The 13984-nt window shown below is 48.1% G+C and overlaps 1 non-coding gene across 1 annotated transcript; it reads left to right on the top strand.

The window, feature by feature from the left end:
* Window positions 1-5482: 5482 nt before the first annotated feature.
* On the top strand, window positions 5483-5554 carry trnaw-cca (transfer RNA tryptophan (anticodon CCA)). Its single transcript has one exon. It is a non-coding gene; the product is annotated as a tRNA-Trp (tRNA).
* The last annotated feature ends 8430 nt before the right edge of the window (window positions 5555-13984 follow it).

Raw genomic sequence — 13984 nt, 5'->3', positions numbered from 1 at the left:
CCCGAACCAAACCTGTGCTGTACCGGGCAGGAAGATCTCTGAGAGTATCGCACTCCTCAGGGATACGATCGCCTACGTGCAGGACAGGGGGGTGGACACCTGCCTCATCAGCCTGGACCAGGAGAAAGCCTTTGACAGGATATCGCATACATATATGAGGGATGTCCTCTCCAAAATGGGCTTTGGGGAGGGAATCGGAAATTGGATCAGACTGCTCTACACCAACATTGTCAGTGCAGTCTCAATCAATGGGTGGGAATCAGATAGCTTCCCTGTAAGATCTGGAGTCAGGCAGGGATGCCCCCTCTCACCCGCCTTGTTTGTGTGTTGCATAGAGCCATTTGCCGACTCCATCAGGAAGGATGCGAGCCTGAGAGGGGTGACTATTCCTGGCAGCGGGGGCCTGCAGGTTAAGGCCTCCCTGTACATGGATGACGTCGCTGTTTTCTGCTTGGATCTGCTGTCCGTGCACAGACTCGTGTGCATCTGTGACCAGTTCGAACGGGCCTCGGGGGCCAAGGTAAACCGAGGCAAGAGCGAGGCCATGCTCTTCGGGAACTGGGCCGACCAATCTTCTATCCCCTTCACCGTCAGGACTGACCACCTGAAGGTGCTGGGTATTTGGTTCGGGGGGGCTGGGGCGTGCGCCAAGACCTGGGAGGAGCGGATCAGGAAGATGAGACAGAAACTAGGCAGATGGGGGCAACGGTCGCTCTCCATCGCGGGAAAAAACCTGGTCATCAGGTGTGAGGTACTCTCAGTATTGCTATATGTGGCACAGGTCTGGCCTATCCCCAGGACCTGTGCCGCCGCAGTCACCCGGGCCATCTTCCAATTCATTTGGAGATCAAAGATGGACCGAGTCCGAAGAGACTCAATGTACAAAGACCGGTGCAATGGGGGAAAAAACACGCCCAATGCCACCCTCACCCTGATGGCCATCTTTGTGTGTGACTGCATCAAGCTGTGCGTGGATCCCTGGTACACAAACACCAAGTGTCACTACGTACTGAGGTTCTACCTGTCCCCGGTGTTGCGAAGGATGGGCCTGGCCTCGCTGCCGCGGAACGCTCTGAGTAGTTGGACCGTTCCATATCACCTGTCCTTCGTGGAGAAATTTATGAGGAAAAACACCTTTGACCACAAGTCCATCAGGAAGTGGTCAGCACGTAGCGTCCTTGAGACCCTTCCGGAAAAGGAGAGGGCGGATCCTGTCGAGCGGTTCCCTGAGCAGACTGTCAAAGCCATTTGGCAGAATGCCTCATCACCAGAACTTTCCAACAAGCACCAAGACGTGGCTTGGCTGGTGGTGAGAAGGGCTCTGCCTGTGAGATCCTTTATGCACGCCCGGACTCTCAGCCGCACCGCACGCTGCCCTCGAAGCGGCTGCGGGGGGGGACGAGACTGTCACACACCTCCTTCTGGAATGTGCCTATGCAGAGGAAGTGTGGAGAGGAATGCAGTGGTGCTTGTCGAGGTTCGTCCCGAGCAGCGCCGTGACGCGGGACTCCGTGCTCTATGGCCTGTTTCCCGGGACTCACACCGAGACGAACATTAACTGCGCCTGGAGGATCATCAACTCGGTGAAGGACGCTCTCTGGGCGGTCCGAAACCTGTTGATCTTCCAGCTGAAGGAGTTGACCCTGACCGAGTGTTGCAGACTGGCACATTCCAAGGTCCAAGACTACGTGTTGAGGGACGCGCTGAAGCTTGGGGCAGCTGCCGCCAAGGCGCGGTGGGGAAAGACCACCGTGTAAGATCGGCCTGCCTAAAGAAGAACAGGGGGCCCATGCGGACGTTTTTTGGGCTCTGCTGATGCCTCAGCCAAATATATGTACAAGATTGAAAAATGCACAGAATTGTAAATGACAAGGATAAATTCGAATCTGTGTTTGTAAATGTGGACATATGTATGGCATGATCAAATGTACAGACCATCAAATCATTTTATGAATAAAGTATATTTTTGAAATAAAAAAAAAGAGAAGCCGTTCTCTTGCCCGAGTATGGGAAGTGCTTTACCCGCTCCTCCACACTGCTGAAGCACCAGCTGGTCCACACGGGTGCAGGAGGGGAGGCCATTCTGCTGCCTGAGTGTAGTCGTTCAGTTGCCCAAAGTGCAAGAAGGCCTTCAGCAATTCCTCCGCCCTGCTGAAGTAATAGTCTGTCCACACCGGGAGAGGCCATTCAGCTGGCCCGAGTGTGGGAAGAGGTTCATGTTTTCCTGCAACTTGCGGAAGCACCAGCGTGGGCACCAGCGCTCCCAGCAATCAGATCCTACCAGTGACACTGCCTTCGGTCACCCCCCAGGACTGAACCTCCTGCCAGTTCTGACAGTGGGTGCAGTGGGAGAGTACGTGGGCTGTTTTTGTTTTCTGCTGGACTGCAATTGCCTCCCCTACACCCCACAACCCCAATCCCATAGTAGCTCAGGGTTAGCACTGCTGCCTCATGGCACCAGGAACCCAGGAATAATTCCACCCTTGGGGGTCTGTGCAGTTTATGGAGGGTAGGAATATGGATCTGAGTGGGTTAGTCTTCGGAAGATCAGTGCAGATGTTTTGGGCTAAAGGACCTGTTTTTCCACATTGTAGGAGTTCTACGATCCTATAAGCTTTGCTTTCAGTGGACACTGCTGCTCATTGAGCCAGGGACTGCACATTGCCAATGAAATAATCCAGAGAAACCTAAGACCGCAAGACCATCAGAGCAGATGTTAGGCCAATGGGCCGGACGAGTCTACTCGTTAGAGACAAAAGTAGTACAGATGAGATTAGCTACAGTGTGGAAACAGGCCATTCATCCCAACAAGTCCACACCGACCCTCCGAAGAGTAACCCATCCAGACCCATTTCCCTCTGACTAATGTACCTAACTCTATGGGCAATTAAGCATGGCCAATCCACATGACCTGCACATCTTTGGTTTATGGAAGAAAACAGGATCACCCAGAGAAAACCCACGCAGACACTGGGAGAATATGAAAACTCCTCACAGACAGCCACCCAAGGCTGGAATCAAACCTGGGTTCCTGGCGCTGTGAGGCTGAGCCACTACATGTTGCAACCCGAAGTCGGTAAGGAGGAGGTTGGGAGAATGCAGCAAGCCAGGCAGCCCCAGGATGTGGAGTAGTCAGCGTTTTGGGTATTAACCCTTCTTCAGGACTGAAAGGTTGACTTCTCTGTGAGAAACGATTTACGTAAATGTTGGAGGTTTGGAGGATTTGAGCTACAGGGAAAGGCTGAATAGGCTGGGGCTGTTTTCACTGGAGCATCGGAAGCAGAGGAGTGACCTAATAGAGGTTACAAAATCATGAGGGGCATGGACAGGGTAATAGACAAGGTCTTTTCCCTGGGCTGGGGGAGTCCAGAACTAGAGGGCATAGGTTTAGGGTGAGAGGTGAAATATATAAAAAGGGACATCTTCTTCATGCAGAGGGTGGTACATATATGAAATAAGCTGCCAGAGTATATGGGTCAGGTGTTGTCAAATGGGACGAGATTAATTTAGGATATCAGGTCAGCATGGACAAGTTGGACCAAAGGGTCTGTTTCCATGCTGTACGTGTCTCTGACTACTGGTCCTGATGTAAGTTTAAAATAGAGTCCAAGTAACTTTGAATAGTTCAATCTTGTTGAGCTCACCTCCTCAAAAGTTTCAGATGAATCCCTCTGAGAGAAACTGTTTAAACATGCTGAGTTGCACAAAGTATAGTATCCCATCAAGTTCAACACAAACCCAGAGTAGAAGAAGTCAGAAGTCAGAACATCAAGGGGGCCAAAACTGATCACAATATTCCAGGTACGGCCTCATCAATGTCCTGTATAACTACAACATAACTTGCCAACATCTATACTCAATTCCCTAACCAATGAAGGTCAGTGTGCTGAAACCTCTCTTCACTGCCTTGTGTACCGATGTTGTCAGAGATATAGGACCTACATTAAACTGATGCAGAATCCAGCTGCTGAGAGCCCAGAAGCAGAGTAGTGCTGCGTGAGTGTGCTGCGCTTTAGATTTTGACACCACCTCCCCACACCTCTCGAGACCTCAGGTCTGTAGCTTGCCTTCTTATCCTTGAGGGTTTTCCACCTGTTTGAAACAGCCTGTCCTGCAATTAACCCCTTTACTCCAAGGCGTTCCTTCTACAGGCAGAATTAATTGTCCTTCTGTCACACAGTTATTAAACACCATTATCTCATCTGTCCAAAGAAACAGCTCATTGTTTTGCCTCCTCCTTCCCAGCGATAGTTAATGTATGTTATTTGTTAACTCCCTTGTAGCAGTTTCTCATTGGCCCTTTCATTTCTTGGTCCAGAAAGAGTTATTGCTGACTCATGAAGTTATCAAAGTTCTGGAGCTTACAGGACCACACCACATTCCTCTCTGCCTCCCCCAGCAATAACGATTGCTCCTGAGATACTCACAGTTCCTGACGTTCCTTGATATCCCCAAATACAATCCATATGTCAGGAAATCACTGGTGCTGCCCTGACACCAGACAGTCACTGTTGGAACAGAAGGATTATGGGGAGAAAATGCAGAAATCCGAAATGCAAAGAGACTTGGGAGTTCAAGTCCAGGATTTTCTCAAAGTAAACTTGCAGAATGAGTTGCACTTTCCCCTGCAACTGCCGAATGTGTGACACCAGCCCATTTACCTATTCCCTCCTCGCTGTCCAAGGGGCCAAACTTACCTTCCAGGTGAGGTGGCACTTTACCTGCACTACCCACAACCCAGTCTACTGCATTTGCTGCTCACAATATGGGCTCATCTACATTGGGGAAAACGAACCGTAAACTGGGTGACTGCTTCGTAGAACATCTACGTTCTGCCTGTAAAAAAGACCCTGAGCTTCCAGTTGCCTGCCAATTCCACACCCCACCCTGTTCCCTGTCCAACATCTCTGTCTCAGGTTTGCTGTTGTGTTCCAGCGAAGCTCAGCACCAGCAGAACGAAGAGCACCGAATATTACACTTGGGGATATTGCATCCCTCCGGTCCCAATATCGAATTCAATAATTCTAGGGCCTGAACTCCATGGTATCCTCGTCCCTGCCGCACACGTCAAGCCCTGTTATCACATAGTCTGTCATTCCACACTACTTAACCACGAACAGTGTCCATTAACAGTTATTCACCTCCCCACCCCGCCCCCCCCCCCCCCCCCAACTCCACGCAGATCGTTATCAACTCCTTTTTCTGTCCAACAGTTCTTCCTTCTCTTTGGGCTCTGTCCTGATCTTCCCTTCCTCCCACAATATCTCCTGCATATAAACCGACATTTTCCCAATCACCATCTGTTCTGTGGAAGGGTCACCGGCAACTCCTGTTTTTTGTTCCTGATGTACAGCATCCGCAGTTCTTTCAGATTTTTATTGAGAGAGAGTTGGAAATTGTTTCGAGAGACAGAAGGAGAAGGTAAAGTCATTGTAGTGCGATCACTTCCCTTAAGCATCAATAGAGCGCACGGGCCATCCGTGAGCTTGTGGCGCAACGGTAGCGCGTCTGACTCCAGATCAGAAGGTTGCGTGTTCAAATCACGGCAGGCTCACTGCAATCAACATCTAACATTTCAAATGACGAAAGGAGTAAGTTGTATCGAAAGTTCTTTGCGGAAACTTTCGATCACACGTGAATCTTTGCTGTCAGTTTGATTTGTGAACACTGTGTCAGGGAGGTGGTGTGCCCATTGTTTGGGGAAATGCTCAGCTCCCCGCAATGTGAGAAGTAAAACACAGACTGTTGATCACGGGATTTAAACACACAGCCGCTTCGTTCAGTTGGGAACCGTGGGGTGTGAATAACATTATACCGATATTTTTACAACATAATCTAGAGATTGCCATTCAGGTTTTAGTCACATCAAACTGCCACGTAATGCTGTTATGGCCTCACTAAACTATAATAACGTGAAGATCGCTGGGATGATTTTCTGCATCCGACTGCAATATAAACACAGATCATTGTTTCCAGTTTTGGTGGAACGAAATACATCGTATTGGTGGAAAATTACAGTTAGTGCAAACACAGCTAGCCATCGATAAATATTAATCCCGTTCACTTCAATGGCCAAATTTCAATTCAGAAACCAAGTGCACTCGGCTGCTTGTAACAGAGACAACATGACAAAATGGCTCATAGGAGGAGAAATGGGACATTGAGGAGGAGTGAAATGTTTGCTTTTGTTCACCTCCACAATTATTAGAAAAACAGGTTGAAAGGATTCTTAAAAGGTGTCTGAAGTAGTGGTGAGGCATAACACTTCAGACAGCGCAAAGGGGAAGACCACTTTCTAGGGGAAGAAAAAGACATTCCTTATTTCTGAAAGAACTGGGAAACAGAAGAGGGGATGAACTCTGACTTGGGAGCTCTTTCCTATTGGTTGAGGATGTTCCTTCATCACAGTCTTGGGTTAGAGCATAAGCTCTTCATCAGGAATAAAGGGTGGCCCAAGGGGGCTGAGAGATAAATGGGAAGGAAGTGGGGCTGGAGGGAAGGCAGCTGGGAGTGCAATAGGTAGATGGAGGTAGGGATTGATGGTGATAGGTCAGAGATGAGGGTGGAGCAAATAGGTGAGAAGCAAGGTGGACAGGTATGACAGGTCAAGAGGTTGGTGTCGAATTGGAAGGTTGGATCTGGGACAAGGTGAGGGAGAGGAAATAAGGAAACTGATAAAATCTGCATTGATACCATGTGGTTGGAGGGTCCTAAAGCAGAAGTTGAGGTGTTTTTTCCGAAAAGTGTCGGGTAGCAAGAGTTTGGCAGTGGAGGAGGCCCAGGACTTGCATGTCCTTGGTGGAATGGGAGGGGGAGTTAAAGTGTTCAGCAACAGGGCGGTGTGTCGTTTAGATTTAGAGTCCCAGGGATGTTCTCTGAAATATTCGGTTAGTTGGCGTCCAGTTTCCCCAATGTGGATGAGACCATATTGTGAGCAATGGATATAATCTTATAAATAGATTGCATAAAACTTAGCCCGCCAGAGTTATTTTCTTTAATTAAATTAAAGTAAATTTTTATTCAATTGGATGACTGCATGAAACGGGTTGTTGTTCAGATTTGAATCATCACACCCAAATGAGACGATGCCATTAATATCAGTGAACTGCTCTTTTTTGTTAAAAACCACAAGTTCTTGATTTATTTTCACAACTTACTGGTATTCACCCCTGCACATTCAATGTCAAACTCTGACATCAGAACTTAAATTACAGTATTAATTTTGACTTACAATATTCGAACAAACAAATTAATAGAACACAGTGAATAAATACCAAGTCTGATTAATATGAAATTAAATTTGACCAAAAAATATAAAATCAAGATGGGAGATAAGAAATGGGGGAAGGGCAGAAGGCAAGAAATGCAGCATCATAGAAAGTGCTCCTCCAGAGAGTGCATTTTACCAACCACCACTGCTAAATATAAACACTCTGATATGATCCTCCGGTTTTAATGTAAATCATAGCCCCATACAGTAGGTACCATTTAAATGAGTTAAAAATACAAGCCTTGAGCAAATCCAGTTTCCAGCCTTACCCCACGCTTCTTGGAGCTTGGACCTTCCTCCAGCTCCGGGTGGTCGTTGAATTCCTGGGCTCCAGCGTCCGCTCTTCCACTGAAGAAGCTTTGGGAAGCAGATGCAAAAGCAAGATACAGAACAGAGAACCTTTGTATATGAAAGTAACTGACAGAGACATTGAGCAATAGCATGACATGGTATGTACCCATCGACCTCTGGGTTATCTACCCAGCACACTCATGCAGCACTACTCTACTTCTGTGCTCCCAGCAGCTGGATCGTGGATCAGTTTAAAGTCAGTCCTATATCTCTGATTACATCGGTACGCAAGGCAGTGAAGAAAGGTTTCAGCACACTGGCCTTCATCAGTTAGGGAACTGAGTACAGATGTTGGCAATTATGTTGTAGTTATACAGGACGTTGATGAGACTGCACCTGGAATATTGTGATCAGTTTTGGTCCCCTTGGTGTTCTGACTTCTGACTTCTTCAACTCTGGGTTTGTGTTGAACTTGATGGGATACTTTGTCCAACTCAGCATGTTTAAACAGTATTTCTCAGAGGGATTCATGTGAAACTTTTGAGGAGGTGAGCTCAACAAGATTGAACTATTCAAAGTTACTTGGACTCTATTTTAAACTTACATCAGGATCAGTAGTCAGAGACACGTACATCATGGAAACAGACCCTTCGGTCCAACTTGTCCATGCTGACCTGATATCTTATATTAACCTACTCCCATTTGACAGCACCTGCCCCATATACTCTGGCAGTTCATTTCATATATGTACCACTCTCTGCAAGAAGAGGTTGTCCCTTTAATATGTTACGCCTCTTACCCTAAACCTATGCCTTCTAGTTCTGGACTCTCCCACCCCAGGGAAAAGACCTTGTCTATTACCGTCTCCATGCCCCTCATGACTTTGTAACCTCTATTAGGTCACTCTTCTGCCTCTGATGGTCCAGTGAAAACAGTCCCAGCCTATTCAGCCTCTCCCTGCAGCTCAAACACTCCAACCCCCAGCAACATTCCCGTAAATCGTTTCTCATGGAGAAGTCAACTTTTCAGTCCTGAAGAAGGGTTAATACCCAAAACGCTGACTACTCCACATCCTGGTGCTGCCTGGCTTGCTGTGTTCTCCCAACCTCCTGCTTACCGACTTCGGGTTGCAACACGTCGTGGCTCAGCCTCACAGTGTCAGGGACCCAGGTTTGATTCCAGCCTTGGGTGGCTGTCTGTGAGGAATTTGCACTTTCTCCTTATGTCTGCGTGAGTTTTCTCTGGGTGGTCCTGTTTTATTCCATAAACCAAAAATGTGCAGGTCATGTGGATTGGCCATGCTTAATTGTCCATAGAGTTAGGTATATTAGTCAGAGGGAAATGGGTCTGGATGGGTTACTCTTCGGGTGGTCGGTGTGGACTTATTGGCACGAATGGCCTGTTTCCACACTGGAGCTAATCTCATCCAATACTTTTGTTGCTAAAGGATGGCAGAGTAGGCCGAATGGCCTAACTTCTGCTCCGATGGTCTTGCGGTCTTAGGGTTCACTTGATCATTTCATTGGCAATGTGCAGTCCCGGGCTCAGTGAGCAGTAGTGTCCACTGAAAGCAAAGCTCATAGGATCGTAGAACTCCTACAATGTGGAAAAATAGGTCCTTCAGCCGAACACATCTGCACTGATGTTCCGAAGACTAACCCACTCAGATCCATTTTCTTACCCTCCATAACGTGCACACAGAGCCCCAAGGATGGAATTATTCTTGGGTTCCTGGTGCCATGAGGCAGCAGTGCTAACCCTGAACCACCATGGTGTTGTGGTTGTGGGGTGTAGGGGTGGCAATTGCAGTCCAGCAGAAAACAAAAACAGCCCACCTACTCTCCCACTGCACCCACTGTCAGAACTGGCAGGAGGTTCAGTCCTGGGAGGTGACCGAAGGCAGCATCAATGGTAGGATCTGATTGCTGGGAGCGCTGGTGCCCATGCCCACATGAACCTCTTCCCACACTCGGGCCAGCTGGAGGGCACCTTCCATTGTGGGCACATTGGTGCTTCAGGAGGGCAGAGGAATTGCTGACGGCCTTCCCGCTCTTAGGGCAGCAGAATGGCCTCCACCTCTCCACTACTGACACCCCCAACACCCCCGTGTGGTCCAGCTGGTTATTCAACAGTGTGGAGGAGCGGGTAAAGATCTTCCCATATTCGGGGCAGGAGAACGGATTCTCCCTGGTGTGGATGGACTGGTGCCACATCAGGGCAGAGGAATTGCTGAAGGCCTTCCTGCACACAGGGCAACTGAACGACCTCTCCACCATGCGGACACACCAATGGGCCAGTAGGTCGGAGGAAAGAGCAATGCCCCTCCTGCACTCGGGGCAGATGAACGGCCTCTCAGTGTGGACCCTCTGGTGTCTCAGCAGGTGGGAAGAACTGCTGAAGGCCATCTCGCACTTGGGGCTGGAGAACAGCCTTTCCCGGTGTGGACCAACTGGTGCGTGAGCAGGGCAGAGTAATCACTTCCCACATTCAGGGGAACAGAAGGGCCTCTTCCCCTCTTTGGGCCCATTGGTGCTTTAGAACCCTTTCAAATTTCACAATATCCTTCTGATAGGAGGGAGACCAGAACTGCACACAATATTCCAAATGTGGTCTAACCAAAGTCCTGTACAGCCACAACATAACTTCCCAACTCCAATACTCAGTCAGAGGATTGCGAAAGCTTTCAAAACCCACAAAAAAAAACAGGAAAGAATGGAGGGATAAATCGAATTTTTGAGAGTTAGCTTGGAAGCATCAATGAGAAATTGGCAGAATGGGTTTATTGGGGACGCGTTCTCCTTAAATACACTATATACGTATTTCTCTTGTGCTATTCATAGTTTCTCTGTGCTGCAGTGTGTAGCGGCTGGTTGAAATAATGTCTTGATGCAGCTTCTTTTGTGGGTGTTGGGATGATTGCTTCTGTGGTTAAGTATTTGGTTTCTGTGTGTTGTTTTTCTGTAGATGCTAGTTTGAAGTTCCCCATTGACTGTTCGCTCTACTGTGACATCTCAGAATGGCAGTTTTTTGTTGTTCGCCTCCTTTTCAAACCAGGACCCCGCCTCAGGCCATAGTCTCACTACGTGGAACACCAATATACAGACTAGTCAAAGGCCTCCACTGAGGACTAAAACACTAAGTTGAAGATTCACGCCACTCCATTTACTCCATCCAAAAATTCCTGAACACCAAAGACACGAAGACAGAAGAGGATGGAATAATGTTCTTTGACAGAACAGCCCTGTTCACATCCATTAAAATCAACGTGGCCAAAGAAAACTGAAGACACTACTCGAAGAACCAAAGACACAAACACAGCACTAACTTCATCAGCAAAGATAACACTGTCAACCTCGTGGAACTGTGCCTTACCACCCACTTCATATTCAGTAACAAGCCCTACAAACAAATCAACGAAATACCCATGAAACACTTCTGTCATCAAAAAATGAAACAAATTAGAGGAAACCTACAACACCATCAACAACCTCCTTACTGGCATAAAATTCACAAAAGAGGAGAACAACAACAAAGTGCCATTTCTCGATGTCACAGTAGACCGAACAGTCAATGATAAATTCAAAACAGCCTCTACAGGAAAACACCACACGCGAACTAAGTACTTAGCTACAGAAGCAATCATCCCTACACATGCAAACAAATCTGAATGAGGGCACTATTTCAACGAACCACGACACACTGCAGCACCCAGTGACAACGAAGACCAATAAGTTACTGTACAGCGCATTTAAGGAGAATGGGTAGCCAAAACGCGCACTGAAAATTGCTTCCCTGACCGAGAATTGAACCCAGGCCGCGGTGGTGAAAGCGCCGAAACCTAACCAGTAGACCACCAGGGAGCTCGGGCCAACGTGTGACAACTGTACTGAAAACTGCTTCCCTCCCCGGAAATCGAACCTGGGTCACGGGAGTTAGAAGGCTTCCACCAATGTCATTTCTTGTATCCATTGCTCCCGATGCGGTCTCCTCCACATTGGGGAGACTGGAGCCCCGTCGCAGAGTCAATTCACAGCGCTTGAGGGAACATCTCCAAGACACCCGCAACAATCAACCCCATCGCCCTGTGGCCCAACATTTCAACCTCCCCTCCCACTCTGCCAGGGACATGCAGGACCTGGGCATCCTCCATCGCCCCTCCCTCCCCACCCGATACCTGGAGGAAGAAAGCCCCAACTTCTGCCTCGGATACATTCAACCCCAGGACATCAATGTGGACTGCACCAGTTTCCTCATTTCCCCTCCCCCCACCTTACCTCAATTCCTACCTTCCAGCTCAGCGCTGTCCTCATGACCTGTCCTACCTGCCAATCTCCCTCCCCACCTATCCGCTCCACCCTCCTCTCTGACCTGTCACCTTCATCCCCAACCCCATTCACCTATTGTACACCTTGCTACTTTCGGCCCAGCACCACCCCAATTTATCTCGCCACCCCTGGAAGCGTCCTGCCTCTTTTCCTGATGAAGGGCTTTTGCCCGAAACGTCGATTTTCCTGCTCCTCGGAAGCTGTCTGATCTGCTGTGCTTTTCCAGCACCACTCTGATCTAAACTCTGGTTTCCAGCATCTGCAGTCCTCATTTTTGCCTACCAATAAACCCAGTGTGCCGATTTCACATCAACAAACTGACACAAGCAGACACAACGTCTGCAGAAACCCTAGCCTCATTACTTTACATTAAAGACATCTGGGAAATGATGTCCAGACAACTCAACCCTCTCAGCATCATGATCACCCACAAATTTACCAACACACTTAAACAGCGGCTAATGAACCTGAAATACCCGATACAAACAACCAGCAAACGAATGTTTTTTACAAATTACCATACAAGGAAATATATACATGAACTCTGCCGCACAGTTCTCTGTGGCAAGAAATGCTGGGATGAAATACGGAAGATTTTTGAAGCCAAAACGAACAGGCACAGACTGGACAGCCATTTAAAATTAACGTTGTCTGCCCAAGATGGAAGACCCGAAGGGATGAACAGTTTTCTTAATTCCTGAAGATTTACAAAGCTGAGACTGGATTTTGGTGCTTGTTCCCTTTCCACTCCCAGGAGCCACAGTGGTTGGGGCGGTGAGTTGGGGAAAGTGAATTGTGCCCATGAGCAGCGTGTGGGGCTATTTCAGCTTCCCGTCCTCTGACAGCGCTGTGACGGGACTCTGATGTTCTCAGGGACACTTACTGATACGCGAGACAGTGAAAAGAGTCTCGTTCCTGCAGATCGGGAATTCAAACCGTATGCCGGCTTCAGGACAATGAGAAAGATTAATTGGGGTGTGAGAAGAAGCTGTGAGCTGCATTTCAAACAGGTAGGTGGAGTCAGATGCATCATCCATTGCGCCCCCGTCACTGTGCGTACCTGACGCCGCCATGCTGCAGAGTTCTGAAGTTAACACGGACATGCGCATCAACAGGTGCATTCACAAGAGGAACATCCAAAGATAATCACCGTCACTGCTTCCCTTCCATAGTCCCAACTTTGTGAAGTAATATCTTTCACTGGCAAATAAAACACCTTCGTCCTCAGGTGCCTGCTTTACTTCGATCACGGCTTCACGCCCCTCACTGTTCTAGTCTCATTTCCAAACTCTTGGCTCATCGCCTCAATAGCAGCTCTGTGGGTATCTGCTTGTTCCACCCTGACGGGCAGTGGGCTACAAATTCCCGACCAGTCCCAATGTGATTGAAAAACTTCAATCCCTGCACTGATTTGCATCTTTAAAAAAACCGTGGAGCAATCTCCCTTTCTTTTTGACGACGTTTCTCAACTGTAGTCGGCAGGGTTCACACCTGCGTGGGGAAACCGAAATGGATTTCATGTCCATCGCATTCACCACTCGGCCCATCAATACAGAACCACACTGACAGCTTCATTTCCCAGGTCTCTCTGCCTGGGGAGCTGAGAAAGAGTGAATCATTGCAGAGTTTGTTTGAATCCAATCACTTCACAGGTTTCGAAAGGGTTAAATATCTGCAAATGGCGAGTCTGGGTGTTTCATCCCGAAAGATGAAATGGACGTTCAGTTAAAAACAAAAATAGAAATTGCAGGAGCAACTCAGAAGGTCAGGCAGCATCTGTGGAAAGAGAATCAGAGACAACATTTCAGAACTCGGTTTTTTCCACATCGACGTACAGCCAAACCTGCTGAGTTTTTCCAGCAGTTTCTCTTTCTGTCTCGGATTCTCAGCATCCGCAGTCCTTTACGTTAGAAATTCAATCAATTCAGAAACCCCTTTGTACTGCCTCAGTGGAAAAGATTTCCGTTTGGGAAACATTTTTCTGAAACCATGAAAAACGTGCACATTCGCAGCCAAGAAAGCGGTAGGAGCGAGAACAAGAAACACGCCGCCACTGGGTGGTCTCGAACCACCAACCTTTCAGTTAACAGCCGAACGC

Source organism: Chiloscyllium punctatum, chromosome 36 (assembly GCF_047496795.1).
Source record: "Chiloscyllium punctatum isolate Juve2018m chromosome 36, sChiPun1.3, whole genome shotgun sequence".
NCBI lineage: Eukaryota > Metazoa > Chordata > Chondrichthyes > Orectolobiformes > Hemiscylliidae > Chiloscyllium > Chiloscyllium punctatum.
Note: the sequence above shows the minus strand (reverse complement) of the source record. Positions and strands in the feature narration are given on the sequence as shown.